The sequence below is a fragment of the Anabrus simplex genome, chromosome 1 (assembly GCF_040414725.1).
Source record: "Anabrus simplex isolate iqAnaSimp1 chromosome 1, ASM4041472v1, whole genome shotgun sequence".
Taxonomy (NCBI): Eukaryota; Metazoa; Arthropoda; class Insecta; order Orthoptera; family Tettigoniidae; genus Anabrus; species Anabrus simplex.
The window spans coordinates 187,753,545-187,769,344 of record NC_090265.1 but is presented as its reverse complement, the minus strand read 5'-3'; the positions used below and the strand labels follow the sequence as shown (position 1 = coordinate 187,769,344).

At 38.7% G+C, this 15,800-nt stretch overlaps 1 long non-coding RNA gene across 1 annotated transcript in view; it reads left to right on the top strand.

Annotated features, from left to right (window-relative positions):
• The first annotated feature begins 9,192 nt into the window (after positions 1 to 9,192).
• The window catches only part of LOC136885498 (uncharacterized), a 55,530-nt gene continuing 48,922 nt past the window's right edge, over positions 9,193 to 15,800 (top strand). Inside the window, exon 1 of the long non-coding RNA XR_010861543.2 lies at positions 9,193 to 9,349. This is a non-coding gene — a long non-coding RNA (uncharacterized lncRNA). The remainder of the gene's footprint in view (positions 9,350 to 15,800) is intronic.

The window sequence follows — 15,800 nt, the reverse complement described above, 5'->3', positions numbered from 1 at the left end:
TTCGTAAGTTATTAAGACTTGGTTATCGCTGTACCGTGGTTACGTGTGAGTAAATATGAACCTATATTATTCATATATGTATTTCTTTTTCAGAATAGTGTGATTATGTGTATTAGGATTGAACTTTAACCCATAAATGCATCGTTGTAGTTTGATATTGAAGTGTTGAGATGATACGCCGCGTAGGAAGAAATGATTGATATTTATATGGGTAAATAAGAATATGAACGACGTGTTGATGTGAGTATATGAATAAATATTCGTTGGGGAATATTTGTGGTTATGAATGACGCGAAGTTATAATGTATACGGTTGGAAATATGGAGAGAGTTATATATATTTATGATTTGTTGGTAGTAATTACGATGTGATACTAACCATTGATTGTAATTGACGTGAGCGGCATGATTTTTATAGCAACGTAAGATATTTTTGGGTTAATAATATATTCTTACGATGAAATACTTCAAAGAATCCGTAGGTTGATAACCATATACCGTATTCAGATTAAAACTTGCAAATGATAAATATTTAGGAGTAAACTTGATTCCTTCTGGGAGAATTTCACACGTTGTAATTAGTATTGTTTGGTATTTGTTGTCGAAGCCATGATTTGAGGAGAGGAAGCATCTTCTTAATTTAAGTCCCTGCCATTGATAAATAAATATTGACACCAACTATATTCTTTAAAATTCAGTGATATAGTAACTGAACTTAGACACGAACATGAATCTCGATAGATGTAAGACCTGATAGAATTAGACGATACCTACATTTAATTTTTAGGATATAATATGGATATATTTGTCCAGCAACATAGTCAAATTGATTGATAATTTTTATGAATTGAACTATATTTAAAATAGCAACTTTGAGCTATAATTTTTGGAACTTTGCTTACACTGCTGACGTCACAATTTAAGAAGACAATCAGAAAGGGATGACAAGATATAAATTTAACGCAAATAAACATAAGGCCTAGGCATTTTGATGGTTAGGAACTTTGATTTTAATTAATGTTAATTTATTCGCTTCTGAATTTATTTACATTTTTAATTTTCTTGATATTTTAATTCCATGAATATCCAACAAGATTGTTACATAATGTGACTGATAATAACGGTTTATGAAATATTGCAAACTTTTCTTTGTTTTTATGGTGCGCATAACATATTTATTTAACGGGAAATCGATTAAGCTCAACCAAAGACAATTTTGATTTATCTTTTGGAAAGGAAAGACGATTAATGTAATTGAATGTTATTTCTCCATAATAATTCATCCCAAGCAGTTAATAATAATGAATAAATCAAGAATTTTTACATTTAAATTATTACTATTGCAATTTATTTTCATATTTATAGTAGATAAGTTTACACCGAATTCTTACATGAATATTTCTTTGTTGATTGAATTTGGACGATGATATTTCATAGATGTTTACGGGTGGGTGGTATTGCTGGTAAGTTATACGAAAGGAATTGCGGGTTCCCAGTTGATCTCACGATGAAAATATACTTTACTGATGCATGTTAATTATCCCTGAGAGGTGTCGCGTGGCAGTTCGGAGAAGATTTCGACGATTATAGGGAAACGTGGAATGGAGATAATTGTTTTAATCGGAACCTATATTGGCGAAATGAATTATTTATTCACCGATTAATGGAAACAAATGTAGCTGCCGACAATTAGCATCATTTTTTAAATGCATTGATCCATTCATTGAAATCCAAGACGTGATATAGTCGGGAAAGGGAAAGGGAAAATAGCCGGAGCATTAGATTGGTCGCCCGATATGGCGCAAGAAAGATGTTTTCCCAGAAGAATGGTGCAATACATTATAGACTGTTATGACCTTCAGCGTTCAGTCTGCAAGCGTCTGTGAAGCTACTAAACGTCGCCACAACCCTCTGTTTGCGACTAGTACTGTGGCCTCATTTCGTTCTATAACTCTCATCTTTAAATCGTTAGAAACTGAGTCCAACCATCATCGTCTGAGTCTCCCTCTATTTCTCTTACCCTCCGTAACAGAGTCCATTATTCTCCTAGGTAATGTATCCTCTTTCATTCGTCTCACATGATCCCATCACCAAAGCAGGTTTATGCATACAGCTTCATCCATACGGTTCATTCGTAACTTAGCTTATATCTAATCAATCCGAATATCCTCCTACCATTGTTCCCACCTGTGAATTTATTAATCGTCGCACCAATCCTCTATTTGCAACTAGTACTGTGGCCTCATTTCGTTCTATACCTCTCATCTTTAAAGTAACTGAGTCCAACCATCGTCATCTTGGTTTCCCTCTACTTCTCTTACTCTCCATAACAGAGTCCATTATTCTCCTCGGTAACGTATCCCCTCCATTCGCCTCACATGAGCCATCGCCGAAGCCGGTTTATGCATACAGCTTCATCCATCGAGTTCATTCCTAAATTAGCCTTTATCTAATCAACCCGAGTATCCTCCTGCCATTGTTCCCATCTGTCAGTCTCCATGGCTAAATGGTTAGCATGCTGGCCTTTGGTCACAGGGGTCCATGGTTCGATTCCTGGCAGGGTCGAGAATTATAACCATCATTGCTTAATTTTGCTGGCATGGGGCTGGGTGTATGTGTTGTCTTCATCATTATTTCATCCTCACCACGACGCGCAGGTCACCTACGGGTGTCAAATCGAAAGACTTGCACCTGGCGAGCCAAACCTCTCCTCGGTTACTCCCGGCACTAAAATCCATACGCAATTTCATTTCATTTCATTGATCGCATCTGTTTGTGTCAGCAATCATTCTCGCTGCTATCATGTCTGTTATTTCTAACTTATGAATAAGATATCCTGAGTCCACCCAGCTTTTGCTCCCGTAAAACAAAGTTGGTGTGAAAACAGACCGATGTAAAGATAGTTTCGTCTGGGAGCTGACTTCCTCCTCACAGAACACTGCTGATCGCAACTGCGAGCTCACTACTTTAGCTTTACTGCAACTTGTTCCAATCTCACTTACTATATTATCGCCCTGGGAGAACACACAACCTAAATACTTAAAATTATCTACCGGTTCCATCTTTGTATCACCAATGTGACATTCAGTTCTGTTGAATTTCTTACCTACTGTCATCAATTTAGTCTTCGAAAGACTAATTTTCATACCACACCCATTGCACCTACTTGCAAGTACCAAGATATTAGACAGCAGGCTTTCGGCACAATCTGCCATTAAGACCAAGGTGTCAGCATAGGCCAAACTGCTTACTACATTTCCACTTAACTGAATCCCTCCCTGCCATTTTATACCTTTCAGCAGATGATCCATGTAAACTACAAACAGCAAAGGTGAAAGATTACAGCCTTGTCTAACCCCTGTAAGTACCCTGAACTAAGAACTCATTCTACCATCAATTCTCACTGCAGCCCAATTGTCAACATAAATACCTTTGATTGATTTTAATAATCTACCCTTAATTCCATAGGGCCAATTGCAGAAACGGTGTTTAGACGATGCCTACACTTAAGCAATGCCTAAGTATGGCTGCCGCACTGTAGAGTCATTATTTATCACTTAGACACTGTCTAAAACCCATGTTCAACCGGTCATGTTTAAACACTGCCGAGAACACTGTTTAACCTATATGAGAGGACTGAATCACAATCAGAGGTTATGTACCATGAAACATGTAATTTGTATTATCGTGTTGATACGATTCTGGGAAGAAAGGTTAGTCGGACGGCCTCTCTGTAAGTTGCCTGCTGTGAAATCGCAGCAATTCATTCGAAATGTACGGGGAGGTAGAGCTTAAAATGAGATTTCGCTTCTTGAGACTGGCAAAGGGACAGTCCAGTACTGTCAACTTGTATACAATTCTTGGTAACCGAAATATTTTATTACACATGGGGTAATTTCCATGGAATTATAAGTCACTTCGACTACATACATGTCGGAATTACTTGTCCCAATCATTAAAGGGCTGTCACATACACCAACTGGGAGGGATTCACTTATATTTACTGCCAAGTAAGCACACATTATAGTGAAAACTATAGGTTATATGTGGTTTATATACATATATATAAATATAATCATCGCGCTAATTCAGATAAGTTTACGGCAACTATGAGATAGGAAAAGGCACGCGGTGGTGATGGTGGTGATTTTTGCTTAAAGAGGAGGACTGGGGGAGAAGAGCCATGGCCATAGTTTACCTGGTGTAAAAATAGGGAAACTATTGAAACTACGGAAAACAATCTTCAGGGTCGCCGATGATGCGTTTCGAACCTACAATCTCCGGAATGCAAGCTACATCTATATGGCCTGTACAACATATTCGGTTACACATTACTATTGTTTCAGCTTACCTTCATCGAAGCAATTTACCAGTAGATTACAATCACTGTAACAACACTATCATCAAAGCTACACTTCCCCATACGGTGGCGTGTCGCTTTAGTGTCTATAATACTATGAGATTTTATTTCCACCGAAAGCGATATTCTTATATGTGGACAACTCATGCTTAGCCATTTTTCAGTAATGTTTAGGAAGACAAATGGCTGAATGGCGTTCTGCGCACACAGAGACGAATTTCATTGGTCACGACAAGCAAAGATTTGAATGAAAGATACATCTCCACTTTCAAACCTATATTGAATCTTTAAACGATGTCTAGTTAGACACCGGCTGAGCATTGTTTATGCAATGGAAGATTGTGCTCGATTTAGACGTTGTTTAGGTAGATATTGTCTAAGGCTCAAAACTAGCCATCCTTTCTGCAATTGGCACATAGTCCCCAAATATGACGAACATCTTTGCCCTTGGTACCCTGTCGTATGTTTTCTCTAGGTCTACGAAACGTAAACACAACTGCCTACTCTTCTCGTAGCCTTTTTCATTTACCTGGCGCATGTTGAAAATCTGATCCCGACAACCCTTCTGTGGTCTGAAACCACACTGGTTTCATCCAACTTCCTCTTAACCGCTTATCGCACCATCCCTTTCAAGATGTCTGTGAATACTTTGCCTGGAATACTAATCAATGAGATATCTCGATAGTTGTTGCAAATCTTCCTGTTCCCTTGCTCATAGATAGGTGTAATTACGGCATTTTCCAATCTGAAGGTACCTTACCAGCACTCCATGCTCATCTTACTTCTCTGTGAAGCCATTTCATCCCTGCCTTCCCAATATACTTCACCATTTCAGGTCTAATTTCATATATTCCTGCAGCTTTATGACAGAGGAGTTTATTTGTCATCCTTTCCACTTCTTCAGGCGTAATTTCAGCAACATCATTTTCCTCCTCCCCATTAGCTTGTTGTTCGCGGCACCACCGGGAAGATTTCCTTTTACGTTAAGAAGATTTTCAAAATATTCCTACCACCTGTCCAGTGATTCTCTAGGATCTATTATGAGTTCACTGAATGACCAAAACACTGTTCATTTCCTTTTTTCCCTCTCTTCCTAAAATTCTTGATTACTGTCCAGAAAGGTTTCCCTGCTGCTTGACCTAGCCTTTCCATGTTATTACAAAAATCTTCCCACGACTTCTTTTTGGATTCAACAACTATTTGTTTTGCTCTTTTTCTTTCATCTACGTAAAAATCCCTGTGTGCATCGGCACTTGTTTGGGGCCATTTCTGATTAGCCTTCTTTTTACTTTTACAAACTGTTGTCACGTCATCATTCCACCAAGATGTTCGCTTTTTCCCATCTTTACACACAGTCGTTCCTAGGCATTCCCTTGCTGTTTCTACCACAGAATCCTTGTATGCCACCTATTCTCCTTCTATAACCTGTACCTGCTTAGTGTCTGCTGTTCGAAACTTCTCACTAATCATATCCATGTAGATCTGTCTAATATCCTCGTCCTGGAGATTTTCTATCCCTTATTCATTTGTAGACATATTTTACTTTCTCTATCCTAGGCCTAGAGATACTCAGTTCACTACATATCATCGAAAAGTCCCTGAAAAACCCATACGTTCCTAACAGACTTCGAAGTCAGTTATATATATTGTATTATGGACCCGCTACCCCTAGCCTCGCATGTGTAGCAGTGAATAGCCTTATGCTTGTAAAAGTATTCGTAACTGCTAAACTTATACTACCGGGCGAGTTGGCCGTGCGCGTAGAGGCGCGCGGCTGTGAGCTTGCATCCGGGAGATAGTAGGTTCTAATCCCACTATCGGCAGCCCTGAAGATGATTTTCCTTAGTTTCCCATTTTCACACCAGGCAAATGCTGGGGCTGTACCTTAATTAAGGCCACGGCCGCTTCCTTCCAACTCCTAGGCCTTTCCTATCCCATCGTCGCCATAAGACCTATCTGTGTCGGTGTGACGTAAAGCCCCTAGCAAAAAACTCATACTAGCACAGAAGTCCAGGAAATGCTTCCCATTCCCATTGGCTTTCATATCTTCCCCACATTTACCAATCATCTTTTCGTATCCTTCTGTTCTATTTCCAAATCTCGCATTGAAATCGCCCATTAGCACTATCGTATCCATGCTGTTTACCCTGACTATGATGTCACTCAATGCTTCATAAACCTTATCAATTCCTTCCGCATTTGCACCCTCACACTGACACAATTCTCGTCCTAATTCCTCCAGCTGCCAAATCTACCCACATCATTCGCTCGTTTACGTGCCTAGCAGAAACTATGTTGCATGCTATAGCATTCCTGATGTAGGTCTAGCGTACAGCCCTACCTCAGACTCTGCCCTTCCCTTTTAAACACCCATAAACTTTATATTCTCCTATATCTTCCTCATTATCTCCCCCTACCCAAATATCATTTACACCTAGCACATCCTAATGCATCCTCTTTGCTTACTCAGCCAGTTCTACTTTATTTCTTCCCTAAACCCCATTAATATTGATAGCTTCCCATCGATTTCCATTTTGTTCGTCAAGTTTTTCCAAGGAGTTGCTCGCATGTGTGGGACTCCGTCACTCCCTTAGATACGAGGCTTGCTAAAAATGTTCTGAACTTGGTAAATTCATGAAGCAGGACACTACTCTACTTACACATAGTCCAAGTGAGGATCTAATGGGTTAGGGGTCACCGGTGGATCGTATATTCCTATGCGCCTGATCATAAGGAAGGCCACGACTCAGAATATGCCCGAGATGCCCACTTCCATTCCATAGCAACGGGTATCCTGACTCTCAGGACCACTTTCTAGGCCACTCGGCCGTTGCCCGTGGTTTACGAACTAGGACGGAAGTACGGTGCAGTAGCCCAAACCATTAACCATCTTTAAAAAAAATTGGGGGATTCCAAATTGTTATTTGATTTGCTTTTACTCAAATGTGTTCTAACGCAATGCGACTCATTATCAAAGACCCTACATTCCAGCAGTGTGACTTAGAAGCTGTAAATTCAGCGAAGTAAAGGACCCTTGAAGTGTTATGTTCTTTTTGTAGGTACTGGTACCTACTGAATAATGTTTGACAGTAGAACTTAGTTCAATATTGTTCAGTCACTGCACGGAGGTAGCAGAGAAATGTGGATTTAATTTTGAGCAGGAGAGTTGCCAAGAAAAGGTAGACAATCCGGTGGGAATAAAGCTCCATTTTAGATACCTAGAGCAACAGTAGGCTACTACAAAGCTACAATGCTGTTTCCTGTTGTTGACATACTTAAGCAAGGGATAGCGTTTAAATACTGCAGGAGCACGATCGCCCACGAGATGTCTCGCTTTTTGGCTATCAAAAGAAGTACCGGGTACTATATAGTGCTTCCATTCCGAAAATAATTACAGTAATGACTTTAATTCAAATCGAAAGGGAAGACTTCATTTAGTATAAAAATACGATGTTATCAGATTACCGGTATGTAAAATAAAGAAAAGTTTTGTCTTTTGTCCGTAATTTTTGGATAAAAACAGGTCAAGTACCTACCAAATACATTTCAATTGGGTCTATTATTTAATTTTATGTGAATGGTCGTTACATAGGTTCGGTTATTGAATTAAAGTGAATAAAATAGAATATTAAAGGAGCTTATATGAATTAACAATAATTTTGTGGTCTCAAATTGCTCTTAAACGGGGAAGTTCCATGGATCCCCCGCTGTAATGCCTGCCACCGCCAATCAAAATGCTCAACTTACGCCCATTAATATACAGTACATGACGGAAATTTGAAAATATGCTATTCTATCTTATTCTGGACATAAGCGATACAAAGATACTATTGTTTAGCCATCCTGGCTAATGTATGGACAAAACTCTTTGTTTTTTTCATACAGAATCATATAATTGTGGCGTCTTTCTCATGTTTTAGTGCTTTTTGATTTTATATATTGGCGACGCTGGTTGTAAATGCCATGCTGCCAATCCTCTTCGCGTCAGGAAATTGTATTGCTAGCTCTGAGTATTCTAAGTTCCTTGTTGCTAGAGAAGAGAGGGAAGAGCGTTGGTATGTTTTTGTGGTCAGTTGAATTGTAATTGAATTTGGTGAAGTAGTTTCAATTGTTACGACACGCACGTACGTTTTTACTAGTGTATTGATTAGGTATAGACTACGCATGCAACAGCTTTTTTCGTGGGGTTGTTATCCATTGTATTGTATTCGTTAATCTTGTTGTGTAAGCTTTTATCATCGTGTGGAGCAGCAGAACCTACAGGTATTTAAAATTAAGGCAAATTCTCTTTAATCACTCCAGTAAAGTGTTAAGTCCAGAAATTTAGACTAAATAGTATGTAAACGTTACATCCAGTTTCTATAACTCTTTACTTCTCTTGCATTGATCTAGTTTCGTTTAGATGAAATTTACCCTGGAAAGTGTGTTGTTTGGAACTGATGAATGTTTAATAATTTTACTACCTTCAGTAGATGTGATAGTTTGGAAAAAATTCTTCGACGTTTTGTGGGAGTTCGTGTTGTGCTGACCGAGTGCGTTGGCCGTGTGGTTAGGGTCGCGCAGCTATGAGCTTGCGTTCGGGAGATAGTGAGTTCGAATCCCACCGTTGGCAGCCTGGTTTTCCATTTTCACACCAGGAAAATGCTGGGCCTGTACCTTAATTAAGGCCACGGCCTCTACCTTCCCAGTCCTAGCCCTTTCCCATCATTCCGTTGCGGAAATCCTTGATGTTGTGGTGCGACGTTAACCCTTTGTTACTCATACCTACCATATGGCAACAATTACTTTTACCCTTTACAGAAACGATATTATACTGAACACCGTGCTATTTTAGCCCATATTAGCCACTTAGATATCTTTTCTTCGAAATAATTGTGTTTCTGAGGTTGGTTACTCTGTTAGATCTCCATATCTTTTGTTTAAGTCTCAACAACTGCCAACAACAGCGGCTTCAAACATGGAATGCGAATGGCTGGCTTCGTTTTCAACTGTGAGTAAAAAGTTTATTTGAAGCATGAGTCATTAAATAATATTAGATACATGTCAGTAAAAGACTAGAAATTATATTTTTACTATGATTGAAGCCGTATCCCTAATTATTTTACTGTAATTGGTTCCTAAAATAATTATTTCCATCTGGCAACTACAGTCATTGGAGGTTAGGTAGTACACATTTGTTTACTTCCAGATTTTCATACCCTTATCTCATATGATTCAAGTTTCTTGATTACGGTACTGTGTACTGTACTGTATTATTGTTTTTTTATTAGTACATGTAGGTCATTCATATTAAAACTAAGGTTACAAGTTATTTTTGACATAGTCACATAACCTAACAGGAGATGTTTTTTTGGTAGGACCCCAACCTCCCACTGTCATATGAAGATTTAGATTTTATCCTGAATGAGGCAGTGATTCCTGATGGGGATTTATCAGATGTTGATATTGATGACGATAACCCTGAAACAGTAGAACAGAATATCGTTCGCAGGAGCGTTACAACTGATGAACCCCACATTTACCAATCATCCTTTCGTATCCTTCTGTTCTATTTCCAAATCTCGCATTGAAATCGCCCATTAGCACTATCCTATCAAATTTAGGGGATTTGTTTTCGTTTTGGGGTTTGTATTATTAAGAACTATTTAGAATTAAGACTTAGATGTGCTGCTAAGAAATCACAAAGATAATTATTTTTTCTCCCTGTCCTACAGATACTTGAACCCAACACTTTAGAAGGTGCAGTTTGAGCAAGTTATGGGCTATTGTTGCTCTGAAACCGGTACTGATGGTGAATTTGTAAAAGAATGTTTAATAGAGTGCTCAGAAATATTATGTGCTGTGGCCCACTTTGAGGCGATAAGCTTGTCAAAAAACGACCTCTCATCGTATACAGGAACCTGGTGCTGACTAGAAATAGCAAAAGCGGAACAAATGCGGCACTTTCCAGAAGTACTCGATGCTCTTGATTAGACTACTGACAAAAGTGACACAGCACAGCTATCTATTTTCATCAGGAGTGTCGAAAAAGATTTCGCTATAACTGAGGAACTACTGGACATCATTCCCCTCAAAAGATACTATCACCGGCGCAGATATATTTGCAGCTGTTGAAGATGCAATGAATGATATGGGCTTATCACTCGGAAATCTGTCTAGTGTCGCTACTGAAGGAGCACCAGCGAAGTTGTCGGTTGGGCAAGGTTTTACAGGCCTCATCAAAACGAAGGTGCGCGATGCTGGGTTACCTCCAATATTATCGGTACTGGTATATTGTGTTTTACATCAAAAACAATTATGCGCAAAGAACTTTTGCAACTTTAAATCTGTTACGGATACTGTGTCAAACTGTATAAATTTCTGCAAAAAGCAATGTTTGAACCATTGGCAGTTCAAAGAAATTGTAAAAGATCTTGAGGCAGAATGTAGTGACATGCTTAAAAAGGTTCTATACTTTTGGTCAATGCTATGACCAAATGTTATTGGAGCCCAGGTCTGATGAGACCTACCATTGTTCCATTCTAGGTTTATTCTTCTTGCACTTCGTTGAATCGATCCTCCTTGTTCTAGATCTTCCTTTCACTCTCTTTCTCTTGAACTTCATCTCCATTTGTTTTGGTGTTCTTTTCTCTTCCATTTGCCTGTAGCAGTCACTTTCCATTAAACTGCCACATGCAGCTTCAGAGAAAACAACAAGTTAATTGTGCTTGCTTCATTTTGGTTGAATGCTTGTTAGCATTCTCAATTTCTAGTTGCAAAATTTGAGCATGATGATCTGATAATCCAAAATTTATATTGGACGCTTGCATTTTAGCACAATGGAAATTAATGCAAATGTTGTCTATCATTGTTGCTGAGGTGGCAGTTACCCGGGTGGGCGTAAAAATTAAGTGTTAGATTACAGTTTTGACGAACATGCAGTAGTTGTGATGTTGACGGAAGGTTTTCTTCTGCAAAATCTATCTTAAAATCACCACAAAGTATTACTTCTGCGCTGCTGTTCCTACTGAAAATGTTCTGAAGGACTTTATCTAATTTTCCTAAGAAAATCTCCACATCAGCATCTGGTGAATGGTACATGGTTAACAGAATTACCCTTTTACCATAGGGAAGCTTAAATTCCACTGAAGTTAGTTCAAATTCTAATTCAGAATTATGCACTTCAAGATCCTTCCTTTCTTTACATTCAATTCCTGACTTAGCAAAAATACCAACTCCCCCATGCTCTTTATTAACCCGACTGTAATTACTTGCCAGATAATAACCTTCAATATTAATGAGTTCAAGTTCATCATTATTACACCAGTGTTCATCCAAACAGATAAACATAACATTACTTGTAATAGTAATTCTAAAATTTTATTTTTAAGACGTTCTCATGAAATATTTTGAAATGCCTGTTCCCACACCCTCCAAATCATTACTGGTATTTAATTCTGGATTGAAATGTTATTGGGTCCAGAATCTAACACATGTTTCCTGGACTAGGTAGTTCTAGGACAGTCTTTTCCTGATCTTAACTTGTAATGATGTTACTTATTAACTTCGTTACTCCCCAGTCTATTCAAGTGCATGCCATGCCTCGTATGAGAAGTTTGCTTTAATTTACTGATGTCTAATAGTGTAATATTTTTGAAATGACTACATATTTGCTGAATTTTTCATTTGTGTCCTCGGCAGCTTTATTCACAATTAACCAGTCAGTTAAATCATGTCTGTGGGGCACGTTTGTCACTATCACACTTGTAACGGGTCAGCTTACCTAGAGTCCTTTTCAGAATACTTGCAGCCTGATGGCCTTAATTTCTCGCTATGCCGTTGGTTCCGCTGACAATAACTATGACGCTGTTTGAGTTTATCAGCATTCCTCAAGAGGGGTTTCATATCAGCATTCCTCAAGAGGGGTTTCACTACTTCTGAAAAGGGGGCACCTGGTTGAATAAAACCTGTCACTTCACTGTCGGCTCGCAGTTCTGCTAGATTTGCTGAAAGGCCTTGACCGTGACTTATCACCAAACAGTCCAGTGGTGATGAGTTTTCTAACCCTTTTTGCCTCGCTTCGCTCTGTGTATATGCTGTATTATCGGCACACTTTATCTTGGTGCATTTGTGTACGGGGGTGATGAGTAAGGAGGGCGTTGTCCTGGTTACGATAGTGCTGCCAACTGAATGAAAATAAAATCTGAATTGAATCGAGAATATGATCGATCGATATGAAATTTCTAAACCGTTATTATCTTAAGCCAACAACTATGTCACATACACATTATATAACATTTCTTGGTGCGAATCTGTTCCTAGCACGAATTCTATAGTTTGGCTTTGCTGTGTAAATAACAACAGTAAAGTGTACGCCAGATGTCGCACAATGATGCTTAAGCGATTCATAGTTTGTTTTTCAAAGGTTGCCAGTACGAATCTCGAAGATTGCCGAGGTCGACCGTTTCAGCACTAGGGTGTAAATGCACCAAGATAAAGTGTGCCAATAATACATAAGCCAACGGTAATAAAACCCCTTCTGTCTCGTTTCGCTCGGCATCGTCCTTCCTTTTCCCTTCTTCAGCTCCTTCGAGATTGGAGCATTTATGGCATTTCTCCTCCTTCTCTCCTTTTACTATTCCTCTCCAGTCTAGGTTTATTCTTCTTGCACTTCGTTGAATCGATCCTCCTTGTTCTAGATGCTCCTTTCACTCTCTTTCTCTTGAACTTCATCTCCATTTGTTTTGGTGTTCTTTTCTCCTCCATTTGCCTGTAGCAGTCTACTTATAAGCAATTGTGTCTCTTTACATGTCCAAACCATTTTAGTTTATTCCTATCACTTCTTCATTTTGGTTTTGTATTCCAACTTCCTAACATCTTTGTTTCTCACCCTCTCTTTCCTATCATACTTCTTAGGTATTTCATTTTTCTGGCCGAAATTCTTCTCTCCTCCCTACTTGTCATTGTGCAGGTCTCTGTCGCTTAAGTCAATATGAGTGCATAATACATTTTGTGCATTATCTCTTTACACTTCGTTGGTACTTCCTTGTTACAGACAAGTTTTCTTACACACTGGTGGAATGCCTTGCACTGTTGCACCCTCTTGCTAATCTCCGTGTCCAGCCTTGTATTCTGCATTTATTCACTTCCTAGGTACAGTATTTGAAACTGTCCAAAATTTCAAGGGTTTGACCACCAAATTTTACAATGCCTTTTCCTTGTGTTTCTCTTCTTGATATCACCAGGGTCTTTCTTTTCTCTGCGTTGATTTTCATATCATACTTTTCAATTTTCTCTTCAGTGCATCACGTTGTTGTACTTGTTTGCTGTTCATTCCCCAGACCACAATATTGTCTGCAAATAGTATTAACTTCATCTCCCTATTCCCATATTTTGCTTTTTTTCCTTTACAATTTTGTCTATGTTGTTTGGGTCATCAGTCCATAGACTGGTTTGATGCAGCTTTCCATCCCACCCTACCCTGTGCTAACCTTTTCATTTCTACATAACTGCTAGGCCTGCCTCCTACATCTACTCTAATCTGTTTGTTATATTCATACCTTGGTCTACCCCTACCATTTTTTTACCTCCTACCCTTTCCTTAGAAACCAACTGAACAAGTCCTGGATGTCTTTAAGATTTGTTCTATCATTCTATCTCTTCCTGTCATCAAATTTTGCCAATTATTATTATTATTATTATTATTATTATTTTGCCAAATCATTCTCTCACCAATTCGATTTAGTACCTCTTCATTTGTAATTCAATCTATCTTGCATTCAGCATTCTTCTGTAACACCACATTTCGCTTCCATACAATGCCACGCACCGGACAAAAGTTTTCAAAAACATTTTTCTAATTCCTGTATCAATGTTCGAAGTCCATAACCATTAGAGCACACTCCCCTGTCTTAAGGTCATATTCAAGAAAAAGACTTTGTAGCCAAAGTCACCATTTCCCCATTCATAGTCAAGACTTGGCGGAACGTAGACTTTGGCCTAGACTTTGCTTCAAAGTCGCCAATGGTCCGTACTTTAACTTCACGTAGTAGACTGTAGAGGATAATAAAATGGCAGACATTCTAACCATGATCCAGTTTGTGGAAGATCTTTAAGATGTCCAGGAGATTATCCAAGTCACACATACTCCTCGTCGAGTTATACGAGATGCGCAAAACCCAATTGAGTTCTACAGGAATAGCAAATTCAAAATTAGGCTCAGATTCTATAAACGAAAGACATCTTCGCGTTGTTCGAAGATGTACTAATGACAGAAAGTCTAATAGGACTACCTGTGCCTCCAATGATACAACTGCTAATTGCTTGAAGATATTATGCCATGGGTAAGTGGCTTATTAATTTAATATTTATCGTAATGCTGATTGAGGTTATGTTAAATGAATAAGCACAACGTTCGCAATGTTCTAGTTATTGGCATAATTTATTTTTTTTGGTTATAGGTAATTTTCAACTAATTTCTTCTGTCTTACGAAGTGTAAGCCAGCCAACAGTCAGCAGAATAATTAGAAGGATATCTGTATTGATTGCCAGGAAAGGACCTCAGTTTATCCAGTTTTCACAAGCTGAGAATTTTCTTTTCTTCCATGGTTGAGAAAAAAAATAACAAATTACGATACGCTGGGCTTGATATGAAATAACTAAAAATGCTTGGCGGAAGCTACTTTTCTCTTGTTTTCTATTATTGTTACGGACATTGACTTATCATTGACTTATTTCCTTTAATTCCTAGGTGGAACATAGGGTCTCAACGCAATTTCTCCAGCTTGTTCTATCTGCCGCCAACGCGTTCCCCTCCCTCCATGTCTTGTTGACTCCAGCTATCTGTCTGTGGTTCTCTTCCCGGTAATCCTCATTCTGCCTTGCCTGCGACTATCTTGTGGATTCCAGCTCAAAGCCTGCCTTGTGGTACTTTCTTGCGGTCTTCTCAGGGTGTGCCCAATTCATCTCCATTCTGTTGCTGTATGGGACTGACTTGTGGCCTCCCAAAAGTCTTTGTTTGAAATGGTCTTTGGCCACCATATTCTCATAATGTACCTCAAGTAACGTTTTATAAAAGTCTGTAAACTTGTAGTAATGTCTTTGGTCATTTTCCAGGTTTCAATTCCATAGAGTAACACAGATTTAATTTTTCAGTTGAATATCCTTAGCTTTGTGTTTATGTGAATGTGAGCGGATCTCCATATTGGTCGTAACTGTGCAAAAGCTCCTTTTGGCTTTATTTATACAACTCACCCCATCTCTAAAAGCACCTCCATCCTAGCTGATCATGCTTCTTAAGTAGCAAAATTCCTCTACTCTTTCTATGTTCATTCCATCTAGAGTCAAACTAGAATAATTGTTACGATGGTTTATGCACATTTCCTTAGTCTTTTTGTTATTTATCATTAAGCCTACTTCTTTAGCTTCTATTTTTAAGTCATTGAGTTTGATTTCTATACCCA